General features: G+C 51.0%; 1 pseudogene; it reads right to left on the bottom strand.

Moving 5' to 3' along the window:
* The window catches only part of LOC116573587, a 65,178-nt pseudogene that overhangs the window by 3,748 nt on the left and 37,096 nt on the right, over window positions 1–24,334 (bottom strand).

Raw genomic sequence — 24,334 nt, 5'->3', positions numbered from 1 at the left:
GGCGCATGGGAAGCGCTGCCACAGGGAGCCCAGACCTTGGACCCTGTATGCATGCGATCGGCAGTATAAAGGGAAAACACGCAGGCTCTTATCATTTTTAGTCGCCTTAAAAATGTAAAAGGGGATGGGCTGAGCCACATGCCGGTTGAACCTTTGTTTTCTGCCAAAGTTTTTCTTAAAATCAAGGTCTTAAAGTAAGAAGCCCTCACACAGGCCCTCACAGACGTGACTGGCCAAGCCCAGGCCTGTGCCGACACACGCCCCGGCCCCCTCTTGCCAGCCACCGCTCCCTGCAGGGCCCCTCCTGTCCCCAGCCCGTGTCCAGGCTTGTCAAGACAGAAGGGCTTGGGCTGCCCCAAGGACCCAGTCCTGCCCCTGTCTCAGGGAGAAGAAGCCTGCCCATGCAGCTTTACAAAGAAGTGGGGGAGGAAAGTGTGTGCTCCTGACTTAAGCCTCAGGAATCACTGGGCACTAATGTTCAGCTGTCACTTTGAAGGGAGCGGTCAGTGAGGTCACAGTTCTACCAGCTGCCTTATCCACGTGTCCCAAAGCTTCTATAGTTAGGCAGGCAATCGATAAGAACAGAAGTGAACAAGTGGGCCTCCCTGAGGTCCAGCCCATGCATTTTCTCACGTTAAGCCTCACCCTATAGGACTGATTGTGCACCTGGTGATTCCAATATACTTATGTGTGTCTAGAGGAGGTCCTGAAAAGTGACCTCCAAGCGGCTTCTTAGTGGGAAGGGCCCTCTGCCTCACATGGACATTAGTGCCGTGTGGACATTGGGATGGCGGGGTGCCCGTTCCCCACAGGGGTCCCACCCAGTCTCTCCTGCCTCCTGCCCACCGGCCATGACCATGGTGTGTGAGGGGGACACCCCCCATGGTGCATCTCGCAGCCCCGCATGATGAGTGTGGGCAGCAAGGGGCACGCGAGCTCTCCCAGGGAGCGGGGGCGCATCTGGCCAATCCCTGCTGCAGAGCTGAGTTACTCTTACAGAGGGAAAACAGGAGAAAAGGGACCCTGCCGGTCAGAACTAGCAGAGCCCGTGGTCTGTTAGTCTGTTCAGTCTGACAAGGCTGAGCATCTGTGCGTGATTTACCCAGTCCTGCTGACTGCTGTCCAGAAACACTCCACATCTACCCGCAAGTCCGTGGTTTCGATGCTGGATCACAGACCGCCCATACCTGGTCGGGGAGCTTCCCAGCTAATTCCAGGAACAAGGGGACAAAGACTCATCTACGTGTCAGAGGGGAATGGTCTATGCTCAAGGCAAGACAGGGGTACCTCTCCCCATTTCCTTGCTTCAGACTTTTTTGTTCTCTCTGTTGCTACTGTGGTTCTTGATGTTTTCTGAATTAATTTTGCAAGTGGAACAAGTAAGCAAACCATGCAGGGGCACGTGTGCTGCCCAGGATCGTCATCTGATCATCGAACTTCCTTTGACAATTATATCAGTATCAGATCATGAGTGTTTCCCCAGAAAATCCCCTCAGAACCTGGGCTTTGAAATAACCAGACAAATTCTCTCTCGTGGTTCATTAGCCAGTGCCATTCTCTCATCTCAGCTGGTTTACTGGAAGGTTGTGGTTCACGTCCTTGCCAGCTGAAGGCTAGTGTCTTCCTTGCCAGTCTGGGATTCAGACTAGCTGGGAATTCCTGACTGCCCTCCACGGGGACCAGTCCCCTCCCAGCTGGGATGTCTACTTCATAGTGAGGCAGGAAGACGGCAGGCTGTTGGGCCATAGTTGAGGCTGCATGGGGAGTGCTGGGCATGGCAGGGTCAGCAGATGCACAGGGTGGTGGGCTGGGGACAGGGCTCCTGCCTGAGCAGGACCCCAGGCCTCTGGGAGTTTGGCAAGGGCCCAGGATGGGGACGATCGGCTGGGAACTGACGGAAGGAGCAGTTGGGTCCCCAGGTACGGAGTTGAGCTTGGACACCATGAAACAAGATCCTTTCTTCGAATTTGGTTCACAGTCACGCTTCAGACTGTTGTGTCACTGCTACTCGGCTTGGCTTCTAGGTCGTGCCCTTTCAGAGAGTACGTAGGGCCCCCACCGAGACCCCGGGGCCTCCCTCCCGCATGGCGCTTAGCACGTGGTGGTCACTGTCTGCTTTGTGGCAGTGTGTGGTACAGGCCACCGCCCTCCCAGCCCCCTTGCAGTGATAATGACTGCATCATCCCCACAGGCTTGGCACACGGATTAGCAGTAAGGGACAGCAGGGACCAACTGCAAAACTGACTTATCCTTGGCCGTTAGAACTACTTGGGAAGCTTAGAAAATGCTGTGCCCGAGAGGCTGAGACCCCGGATGTGCAGCTGCAGGCTGCCGCAGACCCTCACTGCATGGGAGGGCATCCTCTGGGAGGGAAGCTGGGACAGGGATTTCCCTGTTGTTCCAGGGGCCAGAAAGATCCGGGCGCAGGAGTCACCAACTCTTGACTGGCAAACAGCCTAATGGCTGTCCTCGCGCTGGCTGGGCAGGCTCCTGACTCCTTTCTGGAGCTGCACTCTCCAATCCTATGGGTGCAGGAGGGTAAGGAAGCCAGAGCAGCCACAGCTCCACAGGAGGACCCTTGGGGACTGGGTATTGGGGAAATGCTGGCCTGCTGGGAACGGCGGCTGGGTGGCTTTCCACCACTGGCTACACCTCATGGAATGTTCGCAGCAGCAGGTCGGAGCCCGCCAGGGCAGGGCCAGCCAGCCAGGTGGGGCTTCCCCTCCCCAAGGGCGACTCCTTCTTGGGGCCGCCTGTCCCTGCGACCCTGGAGCTACTGCACACATGGCCTCAGAGTGGAAAATGTTGTGCCCTGAGCCAGAAACCTTCCTTGGGTGCCCATGCCATTAGCCAAGGAGAAGGTGGGTAGAAGGGGTCCTGGCCAGTTCTCGGAGGGCCAGCTGGGTGTGGCTTCCCCCCCACACCGTGGGCCCTTCCCGGTCCTTGCTGTTTACCAGGTGCTAAGGGTACATAGCATGGGAGCCTCAGGAAGCTCTCACCATCCTGTGCTTTGGTGCTCCAGGTCCTGGGGCTCCGACATGCTGCTTACAAGATAGCACGTGTTTCTAACTGCTGAGGGATGGGGAGAGAAGAGTCGAGGGTCCCATCCTTGTACTGCCCACAGGGAGCGAGCAGGTGCAAAGGACCTCACTGGAAGGTGGCAGATATCCCTGTATGGCTTCAACCATGGTGGTAGGAAAAAGAAATTGACATTGAACTTTTCCAGGGGGCAGGAGGCACAGAAAGGTGTCTGCATCTTTAGTGGGAGAAACAGGTTGTCCCCTCTTGTGTACCCATTTTGGGCCTTCCTGGATTTCTTTTGGGGGATCTGCTATGCCAGTATGTCTCCAGATTTCCCTGTACCAGCCAGAGCTCATCTGGGGAGCGGCTTAAGGGGTGATCCCTGCCATTTCTTGTCTGGAACCCAGGACCCCCAGCTTCCCTCAGTTCCCTGGGCCCCCTTGGGGGCACTACTCCAGATGGTTGGAAAGGGTGGCCCCTTGCATAACTTGGACCTTTCTGCAGACTAACTGGGGAACCAGGCTGCCTCCAGAACCACAGCCTGGATGCCCTGGGGGTGGCAGCAGCCTGTGGGAGACCAGGGATCTGGTCCTCAGCTGCCCTGTGGAGTCTGCCTTCCCAGGACTATGCCAGCCCTGTGCGGCCAGGGACATGCATCACCAGGAGTGTGTCCACAACTAGATTTCCTGGAGAACTTCCGAAAAATGTGAAGCTGGGCCCTGGTGGGATTCTGACGGGGCCTTGGGGCACCAAGGACGAGCCAACAGGATCAGCAGCTCCCAGTGCTGCTGCTCAGGGCTGTGAAGAGCAGATGCTGCCTACAGATGAGGTCCTGCTTGGGAAGAGGACTCAGGGTCCAGCCCTAAGGGAAGCCTCAGTGAGTGGCAGAACTCAGCTGTCAGAGTTTAGGGTGGGGGGAGGGAACCACCCTGCTGAGCGCGGGGCCACCGCAGACCTGAGCGGCCACCTAGCCACCACTTTAGAGGGCCCCCCTCAGGTCCTCCTCCCCCATGCCTCCCCCCACAGGACCAGAGAGCCATAGAAAAAACAGACAAGCTGACCCACTTCCACTGAGAGCCCTTGCCAGCCTGGGGACAGAACAAGCTCAGGCCTGGCGGGGACCCAGCCCATGGCACAGATGGAGAGCTGGGCCAGGTGCAGGATGGTGGCTCCATTGGCTGGATCCTGGGCTTGGGGACAAGGTGGTGCTCAGTGAGGGGACACAATGTCCCTGGGCTAGAGTGACGGGACCGTGCACAGTGGTTAGGATGGCAGGTTCTAGGCTCATTTCACCTGGGTCTGTCTGAATCGCTCTGCTGGGTGACTGCACAGTGACTCCTCTGTGCCCTTCTCCTCAGCAGCAAGATGAGGACAGGGAGGGCCTCTCTCTTTGGGTCATGTAGGACAGCACAGTACAGTTGTGAGGGTTGGGGCTGGGGGGCTGTTACTACTACGCTTTGTCACTGCGGCAGGGGTGGGCCTGTGGGCAGGTGCACAGCAGGAGGGGACAACAGTAAGCCAGGTGACTTCAAAGCCACTGGTGCTTGGCCGTGGGCTCTGTCAAGCCCCTGAACAGGACGACAGCAGGTCTCAGAGCCTGAAGCGGACTTGGGCTACAGGTAGGGACTGACGGTCACACGGGCTGGGAGCCCAAGGCCCGTGGGTGATGTCCCCGGCCTGCCTTGGTACCTTGTAGAGCAGAGAAAGCCAGGAGTGGCCTTGGTAGGAGCAGTTCTAAGAACCAGTGATGACAAACTAACAGCTGGCTGGGACTCTGGAGGATCCTACTCCCAACGTCTGCCACAAAAATCCTGTGTTCCCAGCTGCAGGCCTCTGGCTGCGAATGGGAAGCAGAGTCACTCTCCAGGGTGTCCGGGTCCTGGGCAGAGGGAGAGACACTAACGTCTGCCTGGCCAAGCAGCATTTCTACTCGTGGCGTCTCACGGAGTCCCAGGCTCGGCCAGCGCAGCCGCCTCCATCTCTTCGAGAGCTCGGGCGCCTCCGACCAATCCCACCCTCCACCCCTGACTCTAGACTTTCACTGGTGCAGACAAGTCACCCAGACAGATGTGCCGAGCACACAGGCCCGTCTCCACTTGGAAGCCACGTTGCATTTTTCCATCTGGAAAATTGCTTCAGTGATTCTGAAACCTAACATTGCTCATGCCGTAAAACACGTGCTAACAAAGCAGGTAGATCGTCCCCACGCGGGGGCCTCGGGCTGGTAGGGGCTCTGCTCCGCGCTCAGGGCAGGTGGTTCCGGCAGGAAGAGCTGACGGCAGGTGCTCTGCCCCGCCGCCCGTCTCCGTCTCCCTCTCTCCTTGCCTCCTTTCCTTCCTCTCTAGCTCCCGATGTTCCATCTCGGTCTCATCTCGCTGTTCGTCCATTAGTCACCTGTGTCTCTATCTCCCTGTGTATCTGCATTATTCTACCATCTGTCTGTCTGTCTTTATCTTTCTATCTATCTGCCCTTCTGTCTATCATCTATCTACTGTCTTGCCCGTGTTTTATGTAAATCCGGTTGCAGTGAAATCCTCACCCTTGTTGGGGCATTTCCAGGAGGCGGGGACTGTTCCCTGCTAACTCGCTGGGTGCAGAGTTGGCCTGTGGGACAGCCACACAGAGGCACTTAACGAAGGCTTCTGGATGGTGAGGAAGCACACAGGCCAAAAGACCAAATCCCTCCCAGGTTGTGAAGGAAAAAGCCCAGCGCCGAGATGCTGGCAGGAATCAGGACAGAGCACCTGCTTCTCCCGCATCCATCCACCTGGTATGTCCTCTGCGAGCCCTCAGTGCCCCCTTTCCAAACCCATCCCCCGCCCAGTGGCATGGGTTCTAGAACCTCATCCATCTGGTTGAGCCTAACTAGGTGGGCATGAGTTGAAAAGCGGTTTTAGACTTTAAACTCACCCCAGACGTGGACCAGTGTGCCGCCGCTATCCCGTGTGCTGGTGCCCCTCCCTGCTGTTGTTATGCTCTGAATGTCAGGTGCACAGGTGGAGGTGGGAGCCAGAGAGGAGCCGGAATGGGGGAGCAGGAGTCCTGTCTGCATCCCACAGGTTCAGAGAGGGACGAGCCACTCTGGGGGATGCGCACAGCAGGCTGGATCAGTAGTAACGGATTCACCAGACACAAGACGAGAGAGATGTAGGAGAGGAGGGTGATGCCAGTGGACAGATGGACAGATGGACAAATGGATGTCTAGGGTAACAGACAAGAGAAGTATAAAGGATAAAACCACAGTCTAGGGCACCTGGGTGGCTCAGCGGGTTAAAGCCTCTGCCTTTGGCTCAGCTCATGATCTCAGGGTCCTGGGATCGAGCCCCGCATCGGGCTCTCTGCTCAGTGGAGATCCTGCTCCCCCCTCTCTCTGCCTGCCTCTCTGCCTACGTGTGATCTCTCTCTCTCTGTCAAATAAATAAATAAAATCTTTAAAAATAAATAAATAAATAACACAGTCTAAAAGTTTTTTTTGCAAGTAGAGTCAGTAACTTTGGGGCATCCTTTGGCCCAATACTGATTTGTTTTCTTTTTGTAAGAAGGAGCCGTTACGCATTAGGAGGACATAATCACTAGGACCCAAGGAGGTTCGATGAGTACCTATGAGGCCCTGCTGCACCCACCTGTCTTCTGTGTCCCTTCGCGGGGCGACCAGTGGCGGGTCCCATCATTTCTGGTCTGTTCCGTGCTGCTCTCCTGGCTCTCACCGCTGGGAGCGTGGCTGCCGCCTGCAGAGGGGGCAGCCCTCCCGTCCGCGTCTTCAATGTTACCGGTACCTGGCTGGCCGGAATCACAGCCCTTCCACACCCTGTGAGGGTAGAGGGGCCTCAAGCACTCTCTGTGGACATTTCTGCCCCCTCCTGTGCCCCACTGCACCCATGTCGAGGTCAGGGTGGGAGACCATGCTCCACCGATGAGCAGTGCACCGGGAAGGCGGGCGGAGGGCGCTCCTGCTCCCAGACGCAAGTGTCCTGGGATGAGTGAGCTACAGCCCTGACCTTCCGGAAGCACCCCAGGCTCTGAGGCCTGAGCTAAGCCGCTCGGCCACCCTCCGGCCACTCTTCCTTCCCTTCTGGCTCACCGGAGACCTTCTTACGAGCAGGCAGAGGGCTCATGGGAGGAGAGCCCCATGCTGTGGGGGCGGGGCTCAGGACCGGTCTCCCTGACAGCTGTGCTCTGTGACCCCAGCGACCCACAGCCTCAGCTGCTCTGCAGGAACACGAGTGGACCCCAGCCCTGGCAAGCGTGAGGAACAGTCGCATCCATGTGAGTTTCCCGGGTGTGAGTTTCCCACCATCGGAAACCACTCGCGGAAACAAATGATCTGCTGGGCCACTGGGGGAGAGCAGTTTTCATCGAACGTGGAAATGCTGGTCAACAGTGAAACTCTAACCAGACGTCGGGGAGCTCTCCATACCACACTCCCCCCCCCCGGGGCCCCCTCCCCAGATGGATGAAGGTCTGGGTGGGAAAGACCTACCTTAGCCACTTGGTCAGGAACCACGTCCTGTTGCTGTCCAGAGGGACCGGGCCACTCCAGACACTCTGCAGCTGCCTGTGGGTCCCGAGGTAGGACACTTACATGGGGTACCCCAGAGGCTGGTCGCAGGAGGAATTGATCAAGTTTTGGAGGACCTGCTTGTTGTTCTGGATGCTTCCACGCTCCGGGTTGCGGTTCTGAAGGAATATGAGCTCTTGCTGCTGTCCGGCCCAGAAGCCGTGGACACATTCTTTGTTAACCTGCGGGTTGGGGAAGGAACAGGGAGGAGAGTGGATGACAGCGCGAGTTTTCAGTCCGCTGGTTTTACGCTCCAGACCGTGAGCAGGGCTGCGGGCCAGAACATCGGGGATCACACCGCTCGGGCCCGAAGCTATTTGCACGGTCAGGCCGGAGGAGCGGTCCTAGAAGATGCGGGTCCCCCCACTTCTGTAGGGAAATGGGGTGAAGAGAAAGCTGTTGTTTTGGTCCAGTAGTTGCAAGTGATACAAAGAGAAGAAATACTGGATAGAAAGCCTTTGGGTCCAGGACTAGGCTACTAGAGATCTGAAAGTTTGGAGAACTAGAAGGTGTTTACAAGTAAGCCAGATCCTGACCCTCATTTACATGGGCGTCTGCCAGGACTTCTGCCCAAACCCCATGAATGACCCTGGCCTCCCTGCCCACTGCTGCTCCTCTAAGACCATGTTCCTGCACGAGAGGCCGGTGCAGGGATGCGAGCACCAATGCCAACCGGCAGGTGGGGCCACTGTACCTTCTTGACCATGAAGCTCAGGAAGCCCCTGTGCAGCATGATGACCTTGTACTTGTCCGTGCCCTCGTCCACCACGTGCTGCAGGGTGAGCAGCTCCTCCTTGTTGGACAGCACGGTGCCCCTCCAGGCCGGGCCACCCTCGTGGCAGATCACGACTTTCTTCTCAAAGGATTGGATGGCCTCATAGAGGGCCCCTGGGTCTTCATACTCGTCAGGGCAGGTGAACTGGTCCTGGGGGAAAGAAGTCTGACTGCGGGCTCAGTGCGGACCAGAAAGCTGACTGTGGTGACGGCAGGGGGGGTGGGGGTTGCAGCGGAGGTGAGTGTCCAGACAGCGACCAGCTGATGACCCCAAGAGCCAAGCCCACATCTGTGTGGACTGTCTTCCCACTCTCCTCCCGCATCCCGGGCAGCAGGAGAATGTGCCCAGGGAAACAGCTTTGTGGCTTGGGCTCAGGCACCTGAGAGGTCATTTTCTCTGGCCAGTTCCTTTTCTGTCCTAGCAGAGTATCACCACCTCCTAGTCACTCTTGAGGACCAGTGGCCACTGGCTGATGTCAAGGATACCTGGGTGGCCTCGGTGTTTAGTTTCCAAGTGACACACCCACTCACATAGGTCATGCCGTGAAAAGGGACCTACCTGAAAGGTCTTGTTTGCCCCTTGAGAAAGGATTTTTCAAAACTTTTTTTTTTAAAAAATAGATTTATTTTTATCTTTTTATTTTTATTTATTTATTATTTTATTATTTTATTTATTTATTTTTTTACATGGTGAAGCTTCAGGGACATCCTGATGGCCCAAGCGATGACCTTATGCAGAAGGTCCATGTCGGCAAAGACCCACTCGTCTCGTGCTGTGATCCTGAAGTTACCTTTGAAGAGGGCATGAAGGCCATACAGGAAGGAATCCAGGCTGCAAAGTAAATTCGCTCACCCTGAACCGCGTTCGGAAGCCTGCCTTTCGGAGCCAGATCTGAGGCTCCCATTCGTGCTGTCAGGAATGACCTTCATACCTCTCAAAGGTGGATGGAGGCAGAGCCCACCCATGCCTGGCCACAGCCCGCATCCACACCCTCCCGACACCCGGCATCATGGCCAGCCTCAGTACCATGGGAGGCCCCGAGCCCCTCGTGCTGAGCTCCAAGAGTGACGGTGCAGGTCCTGGTCACCACGTCTCCGCGTGCAGGGGGTCTGTTCCAGGACCCCCAGCAGAGCCCTCCTTGATGGGGGGGCAAGGGGAGCTGACAGAGCCCCCTGGGGACAGCCCAGAGCTTGTGGTGTTCTCAGCATCCCTGGCAGGCTGCGTTACTCTGTAATGCAAACTGGATTCTACCACGGCATGGAAAGGAAACAAAACTCAGTGGGATCTCAGATGGGTCATCCGGACCCTCCGAGCACGTCCACTTCCCAGCCGCAGCATTTGGTGAACGGGTGTGTAAGAGGCATCATGGGGCGGTGGGTGGGGGTGTTTAAAATGAAAGACTGGGGGTGCCTGGGTGGCTCAGTGGGTTAAAGCCTCTGCCTTCAGCTCAGGTCATGATCTCAGGGTCCTGGGATCGAGCCCCGCATCGGGCTCCCTGCTCAGCGGGGAGCCTGCTTCCTCCTCTCTCTCTGCCTGCCTCTCTGCCTACTTGTGAACTCTGTCTGTCCAATAAATAAGAAAAATCTTTTAAAAATAAAATAAAATAAAATGAATGATGAATGGTTTTCTGGGTTTTCACGTTCCGAGGTCTTTCCTGCCCTGCCTCCATTCCCTGCACATAATTGAGCACCGCCAGGATCGAGAACACGAGCGTCCTCCCAAGGGAAATCCTCCATGGTCTGGACACTTTACAGTTGGGATGACGGTCAGGCAGCCGGGTTCGGGAAGACAACGTATCCTGTATAATGGGAACAGGAAGAGGGTTCTTCTTTATTTCTGCTGCTAGACTCCGTCCAACAGCCCTGGCCTCTCGGATCTCTGAGCGGCAGTTAGGAGGCGAGTACAAGCAGCAGCAGCCCTGATAGGGCTGAACCGGGACAGAATGAGCTGGAAAACGTGTGAGAAGCAGAGTGTCACAGGACGGCTACTCACGAGGACTTAACGAGCTGGCTCGTCGCACAGGACTTCCGATTCGGCGCAGCCTGTTAGACCTGCAGGACAGGGAAATCGCTCCACTGATTGCTATGTTAGCATTTTGTGGCAAAACGTACCACTATCATTAATTTCCTTCTGGAACTCTCTGGAAAGGAACGCCGAGGCTTTGAGACAGAGCAGACTGTGGGAAACAGAAGCAACTGAGGTCTAGGCAGGTGGGGCTCAGGGTGCTGCGGTCTGGCGGAGCCCAGAACTTTCCAGAAGGAGTTCCAGGAGGCAGCCTTCCCAAAGGGCTCTCCCCTCACAGAACAAAGACTTCCTGGGCTGTGAGCTTTAGTGACCACCTGGGAGGCACCTAGGAGAGAGCTACAGGACAGCAGGGCCGGGCTGTAAAGGGCGAATGCCAGTGGCGAAGCTGTCATCTGAAAACCTCCGAAAATGCCACTGTCATCGGATGGGGGCTGAGCACTGTGAAGGGACAGCTAAGTGGCAGAACATGGGTGAGCTGTTCTGGATAGGTTCAGAATGCCATCTTTCTTGCATACACAGGAAGACAAAACACTGCTCCAGACATAGGACGGGTTTGGTGGCAAAGGAACATTAAGGGACTTGACAGATACCCAGAGGGGCCTCTGCAGACCAGAGGGCAACCAAGGAGTTCCGGGTGCCAGGCTCTCGTGCTCAGCTCAGGTGTCCAAAGGCTGCTTACTCATCAGGAGGGAAAACTCTCCTTCCTCGGGAAGTCCCCCAGCAACAGACACTTTACTTGTCATTTTGGGGGGAGAAAGTGACACCGTCGCACTTAATGCTCTTCTTTTGAAATAATTATCGGTGTAGGAAACAAAGCCCGAATCAGAACTCCACTGGACTGGCGGTATCATCCCTACCGCTTTAAAGGTAACGGCATCCTGAAAGAAAGCTGTTTCCTCATCCTTAAGAGAATGAAGCCGAGGAAGGCAGAGGGGAGTGATGGGCTGGAGGAGACACTGAGCAGTAGAGAGCCGGGCTCTGGGACACCTGCGGCACGTTTCTGATTTGGTGCTTCATATTGCTCTGTCTTTTTAAGATTCCACTGAGAGAGGATGAGCTCCCACCCCCAGGCCAACAGCTGGAATAGGGAAAGATGACCATATCTGAGTCAATCAAGGTTGGCCTTCATGGGGACGAAACAGCCACCTGCCCCCCCACAGCCCTCCCTGACCTGACCTGGGATATTAGTGAAACAGGCTGTTAGCCAGGCAGTCCCCCAGTGCAGAGGCAACTGCATCCATATGTGCGGGATGAGGTAGGGGCCAAGGCAGACTGGGTTCCAGAAGGAACCTGACAGTAGGTATAATTGTGTGTTCAAGATGCATAACGAGGTGCCTGGGTGGCTCAGTGGGTTAATTAAGCCTCTGCCTTCAGCTCAGGTCATGATCTCAGGGTCCTGGGATCGAGCCCCACATCAGGCTCTCTGCTCAGTGGGGAGCCTTCTTCCTCCTCTCTCTCTGCCTGCCTCTCTGCCTACTTATGATCTCTGTCTGTCAGAGAAATAAATAAAATCTTAAAAAAAAAAAAAAAGATGCATATCCACATGTGAGAACCAGATACCACGGTGCTGAGACAAGCCTGAGCTTCCAGGCACTAAACACGGGCTCAGATGTCAACAAAAACAGCACTAGAAAAATATTACTTCTTAATACCACAATGAGCGGCTGGTGCTTGAGTGCACTTTTTAACGGAAAAGACCGGTATGTATTGTTCAGGCTGCAACAGCACGCCGCCGGACCCGAGGACACACCCAGCGTCCTGGCCCTCCAGCTGACTCCATTAGAGGTAGCGTGTCTGCACTGCTTCCCGCTTGGCCCTGGGCCCTGTCCTGCCAGCCTCCACCCACACTCCCCAGGCCAAGGACCAGAGCCACGATCTTGCCTTTTCCACGGCGCGTGCATTTGTGAGTGTGCGGGTTACAACAGACGTGTCGGCCACCACCTCGGCATGACTCTGCAGCCCCACAGACACCGGCAGCCACAGAGCTGGGCCTCCACGGATTCTCTGATTGCCCGAACTCCCCCATGCTTGTCTTTCTAGATCCTGACCCCGCTTCCTCTGAACGAAGACATAACTGCTGGTGATACATATAAATGAGAGACTGGGCTCGCTGGTTCTTAAGCACCCTTGCTCCCAGCCCCTCTAGAAAATGCTGTTTTCTGGCTTGAGGCTCTGGCTGTCCCTTGCAGAACCAGCCCCTGCCAGTTTGCTAGCATGCGCCTGGCCCGAAGTTTATGCTTTAACTAGTACTGCTCATTTCAGCGCCTCTGCCATCACCGTTCCTAGCAAGGACAGAATGAGGACAGCCAGTTGAAACAAAGGCTGTTTGTTTTCACCCTCTTGTAACTCCGCTTTCTTTATTTACAGAAGGGTCCTCCTGGCTCCCTTCTGGCCCGAGGCTGCTTATGCCATCCCCCTAAGCCCCACTTTTGCTTGACATCACTGATGGGTTCAGCCTGCCCCTCACCTGTACCCTCTTCTCACTGGTTCTCAACTGCTGGCAATTTGGGCCCCCAGGAGACGTTTGGAGACCTTTTCATATCTCACAAGCAGGGCAGGGGGTTGGGGGAAGAAAGGCAGTGTTGTGCTCTGGTACCTGGTGGGGTGAAGTCAGGCAGGTTAGAACATGGGCTGGCCCCCACAGCAGAGAGCCACGCAGCCTGAAGTTTTATCAGGCCTCTGCTGAGAAGCCTGCTCTTTTTGAGAAAAAGCTCCATGGGAGGTTACAGATTTCCAGTTTTGGACAGTGAAATCTTGGATCCAGGCTTAATGAATTTTAGGGTTCAGGGGGAAACAGCTTTATGGTGGGTAGTTTCTGTAGGAATCACAGTGGGCTCCCCAGAATAATGACTGATTTGTTCCTTTTTTGCTCCTTTCCAAACAGGCCATAGACTGTGTGTTTACAGCTCAGCCTCAGAAGAGCCTTCTGCCGCTGAGCATCGCATTAAAGGAGAGCTGGTAGACCATATACGAACAATTAAGTGTGATTTGCGGGCTGGGCTTCCCGTGCTTACTGATTAGTAACAAAGCTGCAGAGGGAGCTGTGCTTATCCTCCTCAGTCGGGACTCCAGGCTCCGAGAGCACTTTCACCTCGGGAGCCCAGCATGCCTTCGTGGGCTTTGCTCCCTCTGCGCAATTCAACAACTGCCCTGGTTAATTCCATCACTCTGGCCACACTCTCCTGCTAAAGAGTTCCTCCCCCAACACACACACTAACGAACAAGAATAGTCCAGGTGACGAGCATCACCTCTAAGCAAGTGAGCCAGAGGCAGATAATTTTCCATCTTCCTGGTGGCTTGTGGATTACTAAGCACTTTCCATCCCATTAGCTCAACTCATTTGCGTGGGTGCTTGCACGAGGTGTATTATTGTAGCCTTTCCTTTAAGAAGAAACAGGCCAGGGGCGCCTGGGTAGCTCAGTGGGTTAAAGCCTCTACCTTCGGCTCAGGTCATGATTCCAGGGTCCTAGGATTGAGCCCCGCATCGGGCTCTCTGCTCAGCAGGGAGCCTGCTTCCTCCTCTCTCTCTGCCTGCCTCTCTGCCTACTTATGATCACTGTCAAATAAATAAAATCTTGAAAAAAAAAAAAGAAAAAGGAAACCGGCAAGACAGGGATAAGAAAGAGGGTAAGCAAGGTGGGAACAAATACTCGTATCTCATCCCTCTGAAGACACATGGGAGCAAAGCCATGGCTGCGTTCTGGCTCCCCACCCGTCCAGGAAACCTTGCTCTGAGAGCATGCAGCTGGAGCCGTCTTCTTACCGACCAGCCCAGAGGCTGTGTTAGAAAGAACCGACTCTTGAAGTCAACCCCATCTCATCCTCCTGAGGTCAGCTACCAGTCACTTTTGAAAGTTCAGTTTGGTGTATATATACTCAGCACACACCCTGAATTGATATTGTATTAAGAATGCTTTCATGCACGCTTTACCTAGGAAGCTAGTCTATCGGCTCTAGGATCAAACCAGCCTGCGGTCTGGATCCCAGCGACCTGAACGGCATGCTGACAACAAGCAACGGAGTCCCTCGGGTAGGATCAAGGTGCTTCACTCGGTTTCAGAGTTCAGGAACCACAAGGCGAGGCAGCATATGGCCCAGAAGAACTGGAGGGATGGGAGCCAGAAACCTAAACCCAAGCTTCAATTTTGGCTCTGATACTTGTTGATATTGGCAAGTCCCTCAACCTCATTATCATCTCTTTCTTTCTGTGTTCATCCTTAAAATGGAGCCTGTCCAGGGAGATGTGAAGCCTGGGTGAGCGGCCAGCGAAGATCTCCTTATGCCAGGGACTGGGTGGACGCACACATGTGGTTTGAGGACAAAGGACACAGCTCGGTGCGGGGGAGGGAGCCAATCCACCCTGGTGTCCAGCATTCATCTGCTTCCTGGGACCCATGCCTGAATCCTGAAAAATGCAGAAGTCAAGTTCAAGAGAGCGGGAGACTTGAGAGCGCAGGCAGAAGCAGCTCCCACCGGAGAGGGCCCCAGCCAGCAGGACAGGGCAAGGTGCAGGCCAGACGGTGAGGCATCCCTGAACACAGAGGGCTGCGCGCTTCGGGAGCCGGGAGGCGCGTCCACAGGCACCTTCAGCAGCTCTCAGTGGTACACACCACTCACAAGCCGTCCACGAAGGAAGCCTGGGTGTGTGGAAGGTGGGAACACAGGCCACAGGGATGAGGGCGCTCTGAGGATTTCCTACAGGACAGATGGGGTTCAGAGGGCATAGAGGTCAGGAGCAGGATTCTGGAGGCTGGGCAGGACCCCACTGTGGTGAAACACTGAGCCGGCCACTCCTCCGCATCCTGGGCCTTCCAGCCGGTAACTACCTACCTCATCCTCTCTCAAGCCTCGACAGTGTATAAACTCGCGTCGAGCACGGAGCACTGCCCCTGTATGTGTGCAGGGAGCACATCGCAAATGTTCCCTGCTACCTTTCGTCTCCTTTCAGCGTAAGCTCCAGGTGTAAACAAAGGGATGTTTATGCTGCAGAATCCCGCCTCATGACCGGAGAGCAAGGGGGCGGCCTTCAGGGATGTCGTCTCAACTGAATCCCGAACAAATGATGAAACCGTGATTCCCAAGTAAGAAATCATTAAAAGGCAAGATTTGATGAAAAGCTTTTTAAAAATGCGTTTGACCTCATGTTTTTATACCAACGCTCTGTGCTCCTGAGCCTCCATATCGATGGGTCACTACCATTAGCCAGTGAAAGTGCTTCTTGAGGCAGCCCAGGGACCCCAGGGATCAGGCACACAGCAGCTGTTCAACGTCAAAAGTAGATTTTCTGACCCAGTTCCTGGAGCTCCTCTGCTGGTGGTTTGTGAGGGGGCCTGGGGTCTATATTCTGACCAAGCTGCCCGGGGAATCCTGAGATAAGGGACCAGAGAATCTGGGTGTCTCCTAAAGATGTCCAGCCATGTCAGAGAAGGAAGGGAGCCAGGACCATGGAGTTTAACCCCTACACCAGGCCAAGGAAGAAGACCGTCCCACGTAGTATCACAACCCAAGGTCCCAGAAATGCTTGCTCCTTTTTCTAACTTATAAATTGCAGATTTTCTATACATTCCAACCCTCTGAGCTGAGCTGGATGGTCCTGATTTTAGTCAGGATCTTGCATCGTATTTATTTTGTCTCTTTCTTTCCTAGATTCTGGCTTCTGAGTTTCCAACCACAGTTGAGCAAGGGGACCTCAGTCTTGTTTTGCAAGGTGATCCTGTAGGACGTCTGGCCCTCATTTGGGCATCATCTCTAGTGGAAGCTTGGGAGAAGAAACTGAGATCATGTCCTGGAATTCTGAAGAACAGTGTGTTTTCCTCTGTCCACTGAGGGTGAGAAGGGTGGGCAAATGGCATATGTGACCTCAGACCACAACAGCGACCTGCCATAGGCCACATGTCAGGGCTCCCTGTCTCCTGCATGGGGCTTGGCACAACACATCTATGGCTGGCTTGTTTGTCTGCCATTTTTCAAGACTGTTGACCTTGGGGTTCTCAATCCTCTTGGAACCCTAGTCTACTCCAAGAGCCAGTAATATTTCTCCTTCGAGCAAACATGTTGCTGCTATAAAATGCTGCCATCTTCTCACCTTTATCTATATAAATTGCACATTGGCCAGGATCTGCTCTCCAACTTTCATGTAATAGAAGATAACAATCAAGATATCTTTTAGCTTGGGGTCAGTGAAACTATTTTGACTTCCTGCTAAAGCATCTCTTTATGGATGTGTGCCTTTCTTCAGTGGCAGACACAGTTCTCCAGACCAAATGGGCCTTAAATTCCAAATCCAAAAAGATTATCGGTATTTGCTTGGGACATCCATATTAATCCATTCTGTCTCCAAAACATATCGATATTTTATGTTAAGACATTGTAATATGTTTGTGCTCCTGGCTCACTTGCATTCAGCATATCATTTTAATAGATTCTCAATTTACTCTTTCTAGTTTTGCATGTACATGTTTTTATTTCTTGAGGATTTCCATCGTGCTGTGTTCCTGGCCGTAAGGTCAAAAATACTTCGCCAACAAAGTACATCATCAAATACAGCAGAGTCTATGACTTATGTTAAGCTGCTGTGCAAGACCCCTCTGGGGAGTCAGAGTTTGAAAATCCTCTGTTAACTCGTTAACATTAAATATGTGAGAATGAGGGGCGCCTGGGTGGCTCAGTGGGTTAAGCCGCTGTCTTCGGCTCGGGTCATGATCGCAGGGTCCTAGGATCGAGCCCCACATCGGGCTCTCTGCTCAGCCGGGAGCCTGCATCCTTCTCTCTCTCTGCCTGCCTCTCTGCCTGCTTCCGATCTCTCTTCTGTCAAATAAATAAATAAATAATCTTTAAAAAAATATGTGAGAATGACCTGTGAGACATCATCAAGTACAGCTAAGGGCATATTCCTGATCTTAAAATGACATAATGGTAGATTGCCCACATGCACACACACAGAGGTCATGGGCCACACATCCTTTGAACACAGAAGTAACTACACTAATAAAATAGTAGCAAGTTGTGGGGCACCTGGGTGATTCAGTCAGTTAAGAATCTTGACTCTTGATTTCAGCTCACGTCATGATCTTGTGGTGGTGAGATCAAAACCCACAATGGGCTCTGTGCTGGGTGTGGGAGCCTGCTTAAGATTCTCTCTCTCCCTCTGCACTCCTCCCCCTCCCCCATTCAAAAAAATTGACAAGTTGAATTCATCACTGTATAAAAAGAATAATATAACATGACCAAATAGAGGTTATCTCAGAATTGTAAGGCTATTTCAGCAATGAAGAACCCTATTAATGTAAGTCATTACATTAGTAGATTTAAGGAGAAGAATATCATTTGAATTTATGCTCCCACATTTTAAAATAACTTAACATCCTTTCCTGATAAAAATTTCATCTAGCGAGCTAGGAAGGGGAGGAAACTCCCTGACTTGATAAGATGTCTATTACAAACCTAAAACAAATCTTACTTTGTAATGCTAAAGTGTAACTCTTATTCCCTGTAATACATCGATTAAGGCAAGGATGCTGTGGTAGCAGAATAGCAGAATAAGGGTCCCAAAGGTGTCCATATCCTAATTCCTGGAACCTGTGATCATGTTACCCTAAACAGCAGAAGGAATTTTGTAGATGTGATTAAGAATTTTGAGATGGGGAGATTGTCCAGGACTATCTGGGCAGACCCGATGTACTCATAAGGATCCTTGTGAGGGAAAGAAGGAAGCAGGAGAAGTCAAGTTTGAGTCAGACAGAAATCAGAAGATGTTGTCCTGCTGGCTGGAAAGATGGAATAAGAGGCAGGCTTTAGGACAGGGCATGGGCCCTTCCTCAGAGCCTCTAGAGGGAACGCCACCCAACAGATATCCTGATGTTAGCCTAGTGAACCCCACTTTGGACTTCCAACCTCCTAAACTCTAAGATAATTAATTTATGTTCCTTTAACCCACCAAGTCTGTGGTAATTAGTTCCCGAAGTAATAGGAAACAAACACAGATGCCCATTTCCAACACTGCCCTGGAGGTCATAGCCTAAGTAATAAGAAAAAGAACTGAAGATAAATATCGGGGAGAAAAAAAAAAAGCCATAACCATCATTATTTGCTGATATGTTTTCCAACCAGAAAATCAAAGAGAATTACTTATAATATCATGTTTATAACAGAGTTCATAGGTGTGCCCCAAATGAGAGCAAATATAAAAAGAAATCACCTTCCCATATGCCAACAGTAACCAATTAAAAATGTGACAGGAAAGAAAAATTCTATGCCCAATTAAAATAAACCTACAAAATATCTAGAAATAACGCATTCAGAGATAAAAAATCTCAAAAAAATGGTAAAAGTTTACTGAAAGACATTAAATAAATGAAATGATCTCAAAGATGCGCCGTGTCACTGAATGACATTTGTGTTTTTCTCAAGCAGCAAATTCAATGCAGTCGCAATCAAAAAGCCAACAGAGCTTTTTATAAAATGTGACTCTAAATTTCACCTGAGAACATGAGCAAGAAGGGGTCCCACCACAAAACAACAAGGAAAAAGCAAAAATAGAGGGACTAGACTTCTCAGATATCAAAACAATGTTATCACTCTAGGAAACCAAACAGTATGTTATTGTTATAAGACAGACAGATTGATCACTTTAACAGACCTGTAAATCCAGAAGTGTACCCCCTATGAATGGAATATAGACTATGGCAAACGTGGTATTTCAAATGAGTGGTGTTTTTAACTCACTGACTGTATCACTAATGAGCTACTTAGCAAACGGTATTGGACTATTAGCTATCCTCTTGGGGTGGGGAAATGGATCCCTATCTCCCATCATGTATGAAAATACATTCTACTTGATTTGTTAGGAGCTGGTAGTCTGGTGGGCTCCTTCTCCAACAGATCCTACTGCTTTGCCCAGAATGCAAGATCCAGGCCATTGCCCAGGGCCAGGTTTCCAGTGAGAATCCTCGAGGGATGAAATGGCATCTCTTTCTGCTGCAAAATGGCTGGTTCCTTGAGCTAAGTGCTCTTCTCCTGTCATGGAAAATGGTGCTCTCTGGGTCTTAGGGGCCAGGGGAAGAGAACCAAACACTCTGAATCTTATGCTGCCCCTGTTTATGAGAAATAAAGTCCTTTGTCTCTGATCAGCATGTCTCGGGTCCTCTGCTAGACTCCATGAAAATATAACAACGTAGGTAATTACCTAATAAGTAGATTATAATCAAAACCCAAGACCCGATAGGACTCAAAAACTAAATAGAAAGAAGTAAAAGTGTAGAATTATCAGAGGGAAATAGGGGCTATTATTTTTATGTCCTGGAGCTGAAAGAAAAACACTTCTAGAAAGACACAAAATTTAGAAATTATAATTTTTTAAAAGGGGTAGTAGATAGAAGACAAGTGTAACTTGATGGAAAATATTTTTAACATATATTAAGATCATAAGATGAGAATACCTCCTAAAAATCAGTAAGAGCCTAATAGAAATGGGTAATGCACATAAATAGGCAGGCAATTCACAGAAAAGATATGTCACCAATAAATATGTAAAATGATCTTTACCTTTGCTATTAATAATAGAAATGCAAATTCAAACGAGAAAGAGATAATCTTTCACCCATGAGACTAGAAAAATTAAAGACCGAATCTCCAGCATTAGTAAGGATATGGCAAAACACTCTTGGTTAGACTATAAATTCTGGCAGGTTTTTTGGAAAGCCATTTAACTATATCTATCAAAATTACATTAAAACGTTTTTTGAACTATGGAATTTTTTTTCTTTTTTTGCAAGCAAAACCATCTATTGAATTCTAGCATATAAAATGTAGAGCACAGCTGTTCAGCTAAAGTAGACCTGGGGGTGCCGTCGTGCTCCGTCCCACCTCCAGTCACACTGCGTCCCTCCCTTGCCCCATGACACAACCAAGTCAGAACTCTGTGGGCGCCAGGCCCTGGAACCACTGGGCCAGGCCGGTCTGTGAAATCTGTCACCTTTATTAGTCCACGGCTGACATGGAAGTGTACTGTCAGACTTTGCTGTGCTGTGGGACCGCTCAGTAAAGGGAATCAGTCCCAGATAATCAGAGCTTTCCCCAGAGCACCGAGAATATTATTCCCAGATTTATCTCATCACTGTGTTTGGAACGAGCAGAGGTGACATGGAGTATGAGAAACTGTTTGAGACAAAGAAAATCCCATCAATGTGAGGTTTATAAAAGCAGTTGGTGAGCCTGGTGCTTAATCAAGAAAAAAACAAATAAAGCTGACCTGGCAAGAAACCCCCCGATCAGGAATCATGGAACAAGTTCATCAAGGAGCAAGAGAGAAGAAATCTTCGCAAACAGTGCTCAAGTGGGAACTGAAAGAACAAATCCTCAAAGCATCTTATCTGCAATTTGTACAGAAAATTTGAAACTTTTTTTTTTTTAAACCAGCTTCAGATGGATCAAACAAAACACCACCTGCCTGGATGCTAGGACAATCTGAAGACTCCAGAAGTCTTCGGAAGATTCCAGAATCCTCCAAAACCCTTTCCCAACCGTGTTCCTTCCTTATAGTTCCTCCCTACAGTTTCATAAGGGGCTCCTGCTGCAACCACATGATCCTGTTTCTGCAAAGCCTGCCCCGGAGCCTCCTGCTGGGCTTCCCATCATCAAATGAGGCCCTGGACAATGGACCACAGAGGGCACCAGCGGGGCCTTGCTGGAGGCTGAGTACGGCGGGAGACGCCCGTGAGCTTCTCCCCAGTGTACTTCCTAGGACAGGGCTTCACTGAGCACTCACACGGGTAAGTCACTGAGCATTTCTCACCTTGAAGAAAATCAGAAAATTCAGACATGTGGGCAATGAGAGAGTCACACTTTCTGACGTCCTAGGTGCTGACCTTCTCCTCAGAGGCCCTCGAGGCCATGGCCTCGAGGGAGAAATGAGGAGATGTGCCAGCCATACCACTGCACCCCTGACAGACGCATGACCAGCAGCGGCCGAAGCCTGCCGCCCACCCTGGGGAAGGTTCAGCACGGCTGCCCAGGCTCACTGATCCGACGCCCAGGGCTTGCGAAGGCTGTTAAGCCAAAACGTGAGGGGGTTCTGCCCTTCAGAAGCTTATAATCCAGCCTAACAATGCGCACTTCAGTTGAGTCCCAAAGGGCCTGGTGTCAAGGACATGATACAGAAATCCTGAAGAACATGCAAAGCAGACGAGAAACCAGTGAAGGGAGCCTACGTGGAACTGATTTCGAGTTCCCCGGGTCTCTATGATGCTCAGCCTTGAACACACACTGACATCACTTGGGGGGGGGTAATCCTCATGCTTGTCCCACCCCTTCAGGGTTCTGATGTCACTGGTCTGGACTAGGGGAGGGCATGGGCTACTATTTAAATATTTAGAAGTCTCCCCAGGAGAGGTTAATGTGCAGCCATCCAGGTGATCCTGACAGACAAGAGGAATCTAGAACGCTTGGCCCCTGGTGCTAAGTGCCAAAGGAGAAGTCTGAAATGTCCAGTGATTGGGGGATGAGAACCTCATCTCACAATAGCCACTTCACGGGTGTAGCAGGAATGGAAGGTCAAGTGGCAGTGGGGTGGTGGGGGCCACAGAGCTCAGTGATGACAGAAAGTTCTGGAGCTTGTGCGTGAATGCAAGAGAAGACCGGGTGACAGAGGGTGAAGGGTGAAAAAGGCAGGAGAGAATTTAACCTTGTTTTTGTTCTTTAAGAAGAGAAACTTGAAAATATTATTCATCCATAAGAAGGAGGAAATCCTACCATTTGTGACAACATGGATGGACCTTGAGGGCATTATGCTAAGTGAAGTCAGTCAGAGGAAAGCAAATACCATATGATCTTACATACATAAAATCTGAAAAACCAAGCTCATAGATACAAAGAACAGACTGGTGGGTGCTGGGGTGGGGGTGGGGGACATACAAAATGGGTGAGGGGACAAAATTCACCAACTTCGTGCAGCCTCTTTGGAGAACAGTGTGGAGATTCCTCAAGAAATTAAAAATAGAACTTCCCTATGACCCTGCAATTGCACTACTGGGTATTTACCCCAAAGATACAGATGTAGTGAAAAGAAGGGCCATCTGTACCCCAATGTTTATAGCAGCAATGGCCATGGTCGCCAAACTATGGAAAGAACCAAGATGCCCTTCAACGGACGAATGGATAAGGAAGATGTGGTCCATATACACTATGGAGTATTATGCCTCCATCAGAAAGGATAAATACCCAACTTTTGTAGCAACATAGACGGGACTGGAAGAGATTATGCTGATTGAAATAAGTCAAGCAGAGAGAGTCAACTATCATATGGTTTCACTTATTTGTGGAGCATAACAAATAGCATGGAGGACAAGGGGTGTTAGAGAGGAAAAGGGAGTTTGGGGAAATTGGAAGGGAAGGTGAACCATGAGAGACTATGGACCCTGAAAAACAATCTGAGGGGATTTAAGTGGCGGGGGGGTGCGAGGTCAGGGTACCAGGTGGTGGGTATTATAGAGGGCACAGATTGCATAGAGCACTGGGTGTGGTGCAAAAATAAGGAATACTGTTATGCTGAAAATAAATAAAAAATAAAGTCAAATAAATAAATAAATAAATAAATCACCAACTTCGAGTCATAGATAAACAAGTCATGGGTTGTAACGTAAGACATGTGACTCTAGTTAACAATACTGTATTGCTTACTTGCAAGGTGCTAAGAGAGTAGATCCTAAAAATTCCACCACAAAATAAAAGGTTTGTAACATAATAAAAATACATATGGGGATGCACATTAACTAAACTTACAGAGGCGATCATTTTGTAATATATACAAATACTGAATCATTATAAAAGTAATACAAAGGTATAGGTCAGTTATAGCTGAACTGTTTGAAAAAGGAGAGAAACTTGAGCTATGTACATACAGGACAGGAAGATCTGGGTAGAAAGAGAGCTTGAAAAACCAGCCGAAGGGACATCCAATTAATCAGTGTCCCACAGAGACAGGGAAGGGTAGTCTAGACTAGAGTACAGATGTGCTGCTTTTCTTTTGTGTGGAAAAACACAAAAAGGGAACAAACCTTTATTTTTTAATATTTGTTTATTTGAGAGAGAGAGGGTGTGTGAGTGCAAGCTTGAGGGCGGGGGAGGCAGAGGGAGAGAGAGAGACCATCTCCAGCAGACTCCATGCTGGGTGTAGAGCCCAGTGCGGGGCTTGATCTCATGACCTTGAGATCACAACCTGAGCCAAAAGCAAGAGTTGGATGCTCAAACGACGGAGCCACCCAGGAGCCCTGGGAACAGACATTTATTAAGCATTCATTTTGCTAGAGACCAGGATAGGTAGTTCTAATAAATGGTTTCATTTCATCTTTCTAGCAAACCCACCAGGACCCTTGTGACACAGAAGTTCCTGTGTCTAGAATCCCGGAGATTTAGCTGTTCTGTATTCGTGCTATTTCCAAATGTAGAGCTCCCAATGGTCACAGTGACCCAAAGCCTCCTTATGGGCCCAGCACAATTTATTATGGCAAGAACTAGCTACATAAATAGTCCAACTTAAAAATAAAGAAAAACAACTGACAAAAATACAAAATCTTGGTTCCTGTACCAATGGTTTTCTCACATACCTGAGAGCCATGTTGTGGGCGGCCGTACCCAGAGCTCTCCACCCCAGGATGCACAGGGCAAAGGACAGGGTCACTAAAGCAGAGTCCTCATCGCTGTCCAGGTTCTTGGAGGGCTGGAAGAGCAAGGATGTTAATTCAACTTTCCCAGGGATCCCATCACACAGCGACACAGAGTCATATCTCAGGGGGCTTTGTAAGTCAGCCATTGGGGTCACTTGGTCCCGTAGCACGACCCAGGGATGGGGGAACTCTCCGATTCCTGAAACACTCTCTCCTGTGGTTGGAGAGGGAAAAAATTGAAATGAGGGAGCTACTTTTGAGAAGCTGTCATTGTCCTTGGTTTCATTCCTAAG

Source organism: Mustela erminea, chromosome 14, assembly GCF_009829155.1.
Source record: "Mustela erminea isolate mMusErm1 chromosome 14, mMusErm1.Pri, whole genome shotgun sequence".
Lineage (NCBI taxonomy): Eukaryota > Metazoa > Chordata > Mammalia > Carnivora > Mustelidae > Mustela > Mustela erminea.
Note: the sequence above shows the minus strand (reverse complement) of the source record. Positions and strands in the feature narration are given on the sequence as shown.